Below are 11266 nucleotides of genomic sequence, written 5' to 3' on the forward strand. Positions count from 1 at the left end.
TGAGATTTGTAAGTGAAGGTAGCACAACATATAATTCAACAATACACGTTTCTTAGACTCTCACTGGAGTAAACTGATAAAGAGAAAAGTCAAATCATCTATTTTCCACTAGTATATACAGATGTATGGAAAAATAGTTACTCTGAGTAATACAGATAGCCCTGTGACAGTCAAATTAAATCAGGATATGGTTAATTTCATTAAACCTCTCAGCTTTCATGAAAACATTGCCTGTAGAGCAGTGCATTGAGATGGAGTTCGATTAAGATAACTTTGTATCTGCTATCACATTACTGGAAAGTAAAGTATATTTATTGTAGATGGCTTTGACTATACAGTGGTGAACATTTATATAAATACTGGTTGTTACTTAGCTATCATTGATAGTGCAGACCAGGTTCTGTTCAACAAGGAGTTTTGGCGAGAGCTTCGCTGAAGGCTTATATATTTTGTTCCAGGCAAAGGAAATTGCTCTTACAGCAGAGCCCCAGAAATTTGCATTAGGAATTTTAAAAGAAATTACTCTTAAATCCTTAGATTACCAACCAAAGCCAGGAAAGAACACCCTGAAAATGCATAAGTTACTGAAAATGAGTAAGTTACAATATTACTTACTACCATGTTCTTGTTTTTTCCTTTGAACCTATAAGCTGATGTTTTTCTTTTCCCTCATGTATCATGGCAATTTTATGCAAGCCAAAGAATGTTTAGAGGGAATGAATAATGTGTGGTCATGATATTAGTCTTTAGGGAGTTGGGGGGTGAGAGAGTTTTGAGGCTCAATGTTTTAAGACCGTATTTACTAAATCTGAAAGTAAACATTGTAAAAAAAATATTCCTTTCCAGATCAACTCATGCATTTAGAAAAGAAAACAAATGTTTTCAGGTACATGGTTCTATCCTATTCTTGGGAGACTGTTAAGATTATTTATTCTCACTTATGTGATACTTTCCTGTTGAATGCAGCATGTGCTAGGTATTATACCCATAGACAAATATGGGTATTTGATAATGTTGTGCTATTTATGCAGAGCCTGCTTCATCCAAATTTTAAGCAAATAGTACAAGAAATTAATTTTTAATGACTAGTTTTATGGTTGGTTTTAAGTCCAATACTATAAAGTATTAACCTTTAATTTTGCTGTTATCAGTTAGACTTGAGTTTTCAGAGATCCATCTTTCAAATGCCAGTGATACTTGATACAAAGGTAGACCTTATTCCTGTAGTGGGAAGAAATCTGAATGCTTTCAGTGCACTAGCTCTAAATGTCAAGATTTAATTTCAACACTCAGTATATTTAAAATAAATTATTTGCAATCACCTCCACAAACTTTTGAGTGGCAGTAACTGAGATGGACACGAATAAGTGATAACTGGCACTACATCTGAAAAATCAGATGGTTTTTCATCATCTGACTGTTCATGGTATAATGTATATCTAAGGATCCTGCAGTGGTTCGGAGAGGGAGAGAGAGAAAGAAAGTAGGAAGAGGAAAAGGAGGGTCTGGGAATTGGTACTATAAAAATATGCTGTAGAACACCAGAGAATATGCATATCCCCCTCCCTGTAAATCCTCCTCTAATAAAATAGTTTGAATCCCACATCGGGTGAGCAAATTGAAAAGCTGTAACTTCTTTAATTTGGTATTTTAAGCTACTCCTCTAATTCAGCCATAGGAAGTGGTATACTAAACACAGTCCAGGTACTTCACAGTTGACACACAGTAATAGAACAGAATAATCTACAATAGTAGACTGTACTCAACAAAACTTCAGATAATTGTAAGGTAATGCATAGACATCAGTCTTTGCTAAACATCAATGTTTCTTTGAAGGGGGGAAGAGTTAAAGTTTAGAATCAGAATTCCTATAACCTAAGAACTAGCAACATTATAAAGATGCTTTTCTGACAGATAAATTGTACCTTTGCAGAATTTATTTATTCCATAAGATCCCATCTCATTGCATGGTAAATAATTTTGATTGGTTGGATAGCTGGTAATTTATCCTTTCCTTGTGTGAGAGCATAATTACATATAACATACAGCATTAGTGGGTATTTTTTATGTATTATGGGTATAAAATCGATTTTCTGAAGCCTCAATAGAAATCCTTCAATTTTATATAGATTATTAGACAATTTGTATTACTGGGAGCGAAAAAGAATAAACTTGGGGGGAGGGGGAAAGAAGGCGTTGACATATTTTTGTATCACTCTCCAAATTAAGCCCTGTGGAACCATTACAATTTTTCAGAGCAGACAGGTTCTTTGAGCTGAGCATTGATTAAAGCTGCTTACTGCTAAAGCACTGTAGTCTCAACTTCCAGTTTGCTTTTTATACTGAAGAGTCAGACCATTTGGCACGCTCGAACCTACATCTGGAAAAACTTCTATTGAAATGGTTTCCAAACAGCTATGCTGGAAACTACCCCTGCAGCTGCTGTTATAATGTAGAATGGACAGTTAAAATAGTCCACAAAAACAGCCTATGCTAAAAGACTACTGGCCTTGCTTTTTGAATCCTGAATCAGGCAACTTTTGTGGCTTGGATTCAGCTTTGCAAGTTTTGTCTTTTGTTAGATGTCGCTACTCAGCATCAGATTAGGTATTACAAAGGAACAGTTTGCACAATTCTCACTGAAAAATCTTTCTCTAAAAATTGTTCAAGTTTAATAAATTTCTTCCAATTAGACCAGTACCAGCACATTACTGTGTAGAATAGTAGAATTTTCCTGCAGAAGGAACAGATTAGCTTTGGAGCAATGTAATGTGGAAAAAAAAAAAATTACTGTTCTGTATTCTTCTTAAAAAATGAAGTGAGCCATAATATCTCTTAGACTGCTATAGATGCTTTTGTAGTAAAGTAAAAGACTGCACTTTCATAAAATCCAACAAGCTACTTTCATTTTTTTCTAGGAAATGTTTGTAACAAGTGATTGTTACTTTGAATACTGAATTTACCAAAGAGGGGAGGACTAGCAGGCTAATTTCTTGCTTTCTTTTAAAGAAAGGAAATGAACAAAATATGAAATGTATTAATTCCTTAAAGGGAAATGTAACACAGCCTAATTTTTCTTCAGTAACTAACTGTACATCTTATTTTGCACCATGGTTCAATTAAGAGTAAATAACAGCAATAGGTTAAACTGGTGTTATAAAATCTAAATTGGAGATCTGCTGTTTATTCTATGTGACACCAAATATGGGTTTGCTTACTTGTAGCTGAAAATAGATTAACCTCCTTTGAAGCATGGGAATTCACTTTAAGTGTACATTAACACTAGGGAAAAACAAAAAGATAAGTAAAACTTGTGCTAGCATTCCTAAGTGGATATAATTCTCTGTCAGAACAAAAACATAGTGTTCTGCGTAATAAATGTATTAGTTTTCCCTTTTCTGGAAACTTATAGAGGACATGCTCATTATTAAAATCAGTCCACTGAGTTGCTAAATTAAAGTAAAATTGTTTCATGTAAACAAGTTGCTGGCAGGCCATTCAATATATTGATGACTTACTGCTCCCTCTGTTATCCTGGCACAAATACCTTTCAGCTTGGGGGAGAAGAAAAAGCATGTTTCTTAGCAATTATTTGAATATGGTATGATTTGCAAAGAATGGCTGATAGTTGGGCCCTGATCCCACATCATTAAAGTAAACAGCAAGGAGGACATTAACTTCATGCAAGAGATGATCAAACCCATAACAATGTAACCTGGTGACTCCCTTTTAGGACTTGTTTTCAGAGGAATAAGATTGAAAAGATTACTTTGGAAAGCAAGCAGTGACAACCCCTCTTCTTTTGTCTTGAAGCAGAGCAAATATTTTGTGATATCACAAATAAAACACTTCCTGCCAGCAAGAGCAGAGGGGAGGAACCTCCCATTATCAGTGCCTGTGCACCACCAGCCAAATTCCCAAGAGTGTAGGAGGGCTCTGGCAGATGGGCTCTGTCACTTGAGGAGATTATTGCCCCTAGTTATCTGCCAACAATTAGCTAGCACTGCATCGAGGACAACAGAAGGGGACATGCAATTTCTTGAGCTTCTACAGCCCACAGACATGAGTGTCAGTGTCAGCTTAGACTAAAACAGGTAATGGTTAAATTTCTATTTAAACCATATAGCTGGCTATGAGTTCTGGATCCGAGCAGATGAACAACCTTCTATGCTGCTCCAGCAGGGACCTGGTGTCTCTGTACAGGTGAATCCTGTACACTGGGGTTCTAACTGATGCCTGCTTGTTGCCACAATGCCATGATTCACAGCAGGGGAAAGTAAGGAAGTTAGCAGAGTTCATGATGAAGTCCAGTGTCCCTTCCACAGAAGAGTACTTGCCTCCTACCACAGCAATGTTTTCAAAAGTGCTGACAGAATAAGAAATAAGTTAGATACAGGTTAATATTAGATGGCAGAGCTGAGAAGCGTAACTTTTTCCATGAGTTACTAAGTGCAGATGCCAGCGTCAGATTCTCCAGCAGAATCAGTCAGCAGCAACTACAAATATGGGATTTATCTTCACTGCTTGCTTTTGCGCTTCCCTAGTTCTGTGGATGATTTGGATGAGCCAAGTTCCTGTTATTGAGATGAAGAACCCTGGTTCATTACAAAGAGTCAGCCAGAATAAGATCTGCCAGGGTATAAATTGCCAATCTGAAAAGCATCTTTAGAACACTGCCAACTCTTAAGCTAATGGTTGTACCTGCTTAGGTTTCATGTGTGCTCTATTTGTGTGCCCTTTTACCCATTCTGTCACTTCCAGGCGCCCCTCTATCTTGGTTACTTCTGGGCTAAGATCCCTGCATGTAGCCATTCTAATTCCTAGCCCTTCTTTCAGCAGCACAGTTGCTTTTTGTGAGAGAAACAGTGACCAAAACATTTAAGAACTGGTGGTCAGAAAAGAGAGGAAAAAGTACCAACTCTTACGTGAGCTAACTAACTTCAATCGTTTTTATGAAAGAAGATGAAAATAAATCCTACTTATTACAAAACCCAAATCTTCTCTGTATGTGGCCTAATTTTAAAATGCTTTTAGTTAAGATAGGACATAAGTACCTATGTGCAAGATAACATCAGGTGTTGCCACCTGAATTTCTTTATTTTAACACAGGGGAGCCATTAAAAAAAAAAACCTAGAAGTTTACTTTCTGGGATTTAACTTAATTTAGGTAATTAAGATAGGTAATAGTTTCCTGTGTTTCTGCCAACTTGCTTTTGCAAACTGCCTCATCCAAAGCCTTCTGAACAGAGTGGAGAGCTTGCCATTTTCTTCGATGAGTTTTAGTTTGGTACTGTAATTATTATCCTTCAAGTAATCCAAATGTATTTGCCGGAGTTTTTGTCTGTAAAGCCTATTAATTCCCTGTGCTAATATTTGCAAAATACAGAATGTGGAAAAATGCAACTAAGGTCTCTATTAGTAACAATAGAAGAAGCAAACTATGGTTAACAAAGCAAATGTATAGTTGTGAAAATTTTCCACGGTGGAAGTGCTCTCCTAGCACACTGAAAATCTGCACAGTATATTCAAGAGCCTCCTCTTGTTCATGGGAGTAGCACAGTAAGCCTGAAGTAACCCATTGCCTTCTACTTTCATCAGCATGTGAGATTCCTAACAGCACCAATATATGAGCAAACTAGTATCAAGGCACTGCAAATAAAATTCTTAACAATCATAACCTGATGTCAGTATTAGCTATGCAATTTAACTAATTTGGTGGGAGGAAGAAGACCAAATTATTACTTAACGTTCCTCTTTGTCTTTTCTTTATTGCTGTTCGTGGTAAGCTGAGTAGAAAATTATAGTAATCTATGGAAACACTATAGCAAAAAAAAAAAACCAAACCCAAAAGCAATATAGATAATCACTGCTACTGGTGAACTATGTTAATAAGCAAAGACAGGCATGCTGTTGTAATGATCTTTGCATTGTTTGTTTTGAGGCTGTAAGAAACAGACAGGAACAATCCTCAGTTTTAAAACATTATTTTCCATATTTGCTTTAGCTTCCTTGAAAATGTTCTGCAAGTATCTTCCAGACACCTAAAAAAGGCTAAACACGGTTTCTTGAAGTCTATAAAAATGCATCCATTAGTAATTATCTAAGATATCACAGAATACATCTTTAATACTAGAAGAGGGTTTTTTCCAAATACATTTTTCAACAAACTTGTAGTAAAAAAAAATCCAATTCCAATAATCTAGTTTCTAATTTTACTTCAAATTGTTTGAATTTTATTTGAATTTTAATTGAATTGTAAATTTATATTTGAATTGTTAATTCAAATGTTGCAGCCAGCTCTGCTAGGAATTTGACTGAAACATATTGTAGCTCTTTATAACAGTGAAAAATAAAGCAATTCACCGTTCTTCAGTATAAATGGTATAAATTACCTATTTCAGTGGAAAAAAGTCCACAGGTTTAGCTTTTAACAATAAATCTATAAATAAACAGTAAGAGGAACAAGTTAAGAATTATTTAAGAATTTCTGACTATTGAATGATTTCATTAGTTCAAGGTCATAATGCAGAATTCTTTATTTCTTCTACTAGGATGTTTTTGTCATGCTTCTTTAAAAAGAGCTCAGGATGAAAAAAACAGAGTTAATGATTTCTTTCTGTTACCTGAAAGAATCAGAGAAATTTCCCATATAAATTGTTCAGGTTTTCGCCCGACAATTGCCCCATTAAAGAACATGCTTCAGGATTTTCCCTTTCTGCTGTGCTGTCCCTGTGCCCTCAAAATTGTGGATGTGTTACGTTTTCTCTGGTATGTTAAATGCTTTATTTACCTTTCAGCACGCTTTAGACAAGCTTTTCACTTGCTTCCAGGGAAGATTTAGGGCAGCAGATAGGTAATGACTGATCTTGTACACTTTGAAAGAGGCGTGTGTGACTTCTGCACTTCATCTGCTGAATTGCAAATAAAACTAAATTATTTGCACATGTACATCTGATATTCTGTTTTTCTAATGGAAAATGAAGCTAAGAAACATTTAACTTGATCTTGTTCAAAAGCAAATCATTGAATTGTTACTGCTTTCTGTGTTCATGTTACTGAGTAGCATTAAATTCTGTTCTTGACTTACAAGTTACCCAATATATATATTCTTGTTTAGACCATTAGCTCACTTTTTAAACCTTTGGCATTTGGGCCAGTCTGTAACTGGTACCTCAGTGGTAGCTATTTTAATCTTTCCTATGATCACTAGCTACTACCTGGTGAAGTTAAGGAGCTCTTATTTTATTCAGGTGCTATGCAAACAGAACTAAGTATTACTCCTGCAACTCCTTATAGTTATCTTAATTCTGTGAATGACAATTCAGCTCTGTGAAGAAGAGGTTAGTTGCTATTCTGATACACTCTGTGACATTTGTTTGTACATACAGACACATACATCAGAAGTGCCTTTCTAGTTTGTTGTACTCAAGCACATGCTATTTTAGGCTGACATTTTCCAACCAGGCCTGAGGGAGTTAGATGTCTAAATTAAATTCATTTTGACTGATCTGGACATTGAACATCTCTAACTAAAATCCTAGTGATAGACAGTGGGTCTATACTAAAATGACATTATTAGCTCTTCAGTAATGCAAAAAAATGTACACCTATATCTAATTTTTTTAACAAGATGGCCATGTAATTGAATTGTTAATGCAAATGTAGGACTTCAAGGCTGGGGTGATACTTTAAGTGAACATGCAAGATACATACACTGAAAATGAAGCTGCCATAGAGTCAAAACCACTGAGCTGTTTTGATTTGGAGATGATATAAGCACTTCCTAAGAAAACACTATATTCTTGTTGATTTAAATATATATGTATTTTATTGACTGACAAGCAAGTAATTCATTATAGCTGGTTCTCCCATTAAAAAGAATTTATATTTTTCATGCTTGACTTTTGGTGGTAGAGATTAAATGTGGAAAACCAATGGCATTGAACATGATCTATCTATGTTAAACCTCTGATCGTTGCCTCAGACTTGTATTACACAATGATATTTCTGGACAGAAGTCTGAACATGAGTTTGGGTTCTATTCCCAATCCTCACTTACTTATTATGAGCATTTTTAGCAAAATGGCATGAGTATTCTAAATCCCAGTTTAATCATCTCTCAAATGAGTTTTAAAAAATCAACAGGCTTAATGAGGCATAGCAGTGTTTATGAAACATTTTTAGATCATCGTATCAAAGGTGCCATAAAATTTTAATACCATAATTTATATAATAAATTGTTAGGAAAGAGGAAAGTACTAATGTGTTTTGCATAGCATAAGGGATGACATATATAAGCATGAAATATAAATTGGCAAAGTTTATAGCAAATAGAACTGATTCCAAAATAACTGTGAACATGGCCTAAATCTGCTATTGAAATTCAGTACAATTAGCCTTGTACTGAACTGTGACAGTTGCAATCTGGGGAAGAACAGCAGAGTTAAAGAAATGTCTCTCTGCTTGGTGCCTGCTGTGTTGTGCAGATGCTGTATTCAAATGCTCTTTAAAGAACACAGTCTGGATGGGGCTCAAGCATTAAAAAGCAAAGAGGGAAACAACTCCAAACAAGGCTGTGCCTGTGTGTGGCTCTGTTTCTGGTTTCACCCTTTGGAGGTTTACACTGAAGTACTCGCTGCCTCACATGCTACTTCAGATTACTATCATTTATGGAACGAGCTATAAACAAAAGGCAAATGTTTTGAATGCTTTTCAATGCTGGCAAGAAGTGTTATAAAAGTCTGACATGAGGTGACGCTGGCTACCCTAGTAAGGCTAGTCTACCTTAAGTTATCAGTTTGCAGGCCAGCATAGTTGGAAATAACTACAAGACTGTAATCCATTGACTTCCCCTCTCCAAATCGACTGCGCATCCAGAAGAGTTGTAATGAAAAAAAAAGGCCAAAATTCTCTGATACAGCTGTTTCTGCAGTCATCTAAACCAGTATTAGCGGTTACCCAATACAGCCTGTAAAACTTGGAACTGGGAGAAAATGTACTCATATTCTAAAGGCTTAGAGAAGATGATGATTTGTGATCTGTATGTCTTTGGACTATTAGGAAGTCTAATAAAAAATAGTCATAGTGATGACATGAGAACCTTGATAAGTGACCTCAGAATGGACATCTATGCCCTTCTTGTATGCAGACCAGACAGCCACTACAAACATATATAAGCATTAAAACTTCTTTTGAAATTAACTGAAATTTAGGATGGGTGAAGTTGCCAACATATTCTACCTAAATGTGCACTATCAATTTGCTTTCAGTGCAATTCAATTACAATTTCATAAGCCCTGAATGTTCTGAGAGCTGGTTTAACTGTGTGATCCCCTCTCTCCAGCAATGTTAATTAAGAAAGCTAGGACATTCCTTTTAATGTCATCTACAACTGACTGTCTTTTGGAATTGACAATATAAGTCTTTGCAGAAAGTTCTCACCTCTGGGAATAATTGTCCATGGGACTTCTGTGCTTTGGGATGAAAGTCCAAAACATTTTTAATTTTTTCACCCTCTTTCTTCAATCAGTGTAACACTAGGAGGATGATCTGACTGTAGAGACTTTTCTGGCTGCAGTAAGAGCAGTGGCTTTTCTTACCCTTTTAAGGAAGCTCTCTCTGTGGTCTCTAAGATTTGTAAATAGCTCCAGGAAATTAAAGCACTTAAAAATCTCAAGTGGACAATTTACATGTACAGTTGCAGTTTGCTGGGAAAAGAGCTGACTAGTAATCTGCAGCTAGAATTTATATGGTATTGCAGTCATCAAATATCGCTTATCAGTTGCACTGGCGAATTTGACTTTGGATTGTATGCCATTTTAAAACGTTTATCCCTGTCACCCCACTGGAGATTCAGTGTAGCTGTACAGTCCCAGCAGTGATACAGTGCTAACCCAGGGTTTATCTATATTGATGTGTTAGCTTGGAGCCCAAACTTTGATCACCACATTGGTTATATATGGGTTCTTTCCTGCCTCTCCAGGGAGGGTTAGACATGGAGGACGACTTGTACCCAAGCCCTATACCTAAGGGTTGTATGGATGCCAATAGCTAGAGCTATACAGAGCCATCAGCAAGAGCCCTCTTCTGCAGATAGAACTGATGGTAGATATGCCCCGAGCTGCAAATTTGCTGGAACGGACCAGAAGTTGAAGGGGTATGGTGCTACCTGATGAGGGGACAGCCCCAGTTAAAAAAAACCCAAACCTACAGGAAAGCTCTAACCTGCAATAGAAGATTAGGTATGAAAAATGAGGACAAAGATAATTGCTGTTCCATTCACCATGAGCTTGGGCTCAATCAAGCCTATAGTATCCTTACATAATCAAAGCTCTTTTCTCTGCCGCAAAATTGAAAATTTTTTGCTTGGAAGATGTTGTCATGCTTCTTCCTAAGTTCTTGAAGCAAGAAAGCAAAACTCCTAATAATCTAACTGCTAAGTCAAAATAAGAAGGCAAATACACAGAAAAGCACAAGGGAAACAAAATGTTTTGTTGGCTAAAATACTGGTAGGATTAATGTGAAATTAGATATGATAGTAAGTTTGCTTTTCTCATTAGTGCATGTTTCTACTTCTGTAATTTCACTGGACTTAATATCTAAGCCTTGAAAATAACTTATCTCTTCACTGAGGGATGGGAAAGAAGAAAAGTCCAAGGGATCTGAAAACAGTGGGGAACATGACTAAGTGTCATGAACAAAATGCTAGAAGTTTGCCTATGTCCATCACATGGGTTGGGAAAGTCAAATACTGCTGGAAAGGGTTTTTATTTCCCTTCCATTTATTTTCCTTTTATAAACTTGCCATCCACAAATCTTTCACATCCTTCCCGTCTCTGGTCACTTGAAATAGCCTTTTAAAATATGCATGAAACTACGTTGCTAGCACCACTTTTATAAACCAAAGGAATACTAAGCATAAATCATTCTGTCGAAATATTATCTTCTCCACACACACTGCATTTAACTGATCTGCTTGAACTGGATAGCTAGTGCATGTAGGAAGGTTAAAGGATATGGGCCTATCTTTATATTTGAGTGACCCTCTGTCTGCAGCAAATGTATTAGTAATATTTTAAAATAATTTACTCAGTTCTGCAAAATCCCTATTTTACCTTGGTTCCTGCTTGATACCAATTCCTAGTAAATAAGCATAGTTTCTTCCTTGCACTAACATTCACTGGAGTTTGCTCTCATTGAACTTCCAGAGATGAGAGTCTGTACAACCCCCTGGACATTTCAAATTATTGCACTTAGAGCTATAATG

Source organism: Haliaeetus leucocephalus, unplaced genomic scaffold (assembly GCF_000737465.1).
Source record: "Haliaeetus leucocephalus isolate CR32 unplaced genomic scaffold, Haliaeetus_leucocephalus-4.0 Scaffold339, whole genome shotgun sequence".
Classification (NCBI taxonomy): domain Eukaryota; kingdom Metazoa; phylum Chordata; class Aves; order Accipitriformes; family Accipitridae; genus Haliaeetus; species Haliaeetus leucocephalus.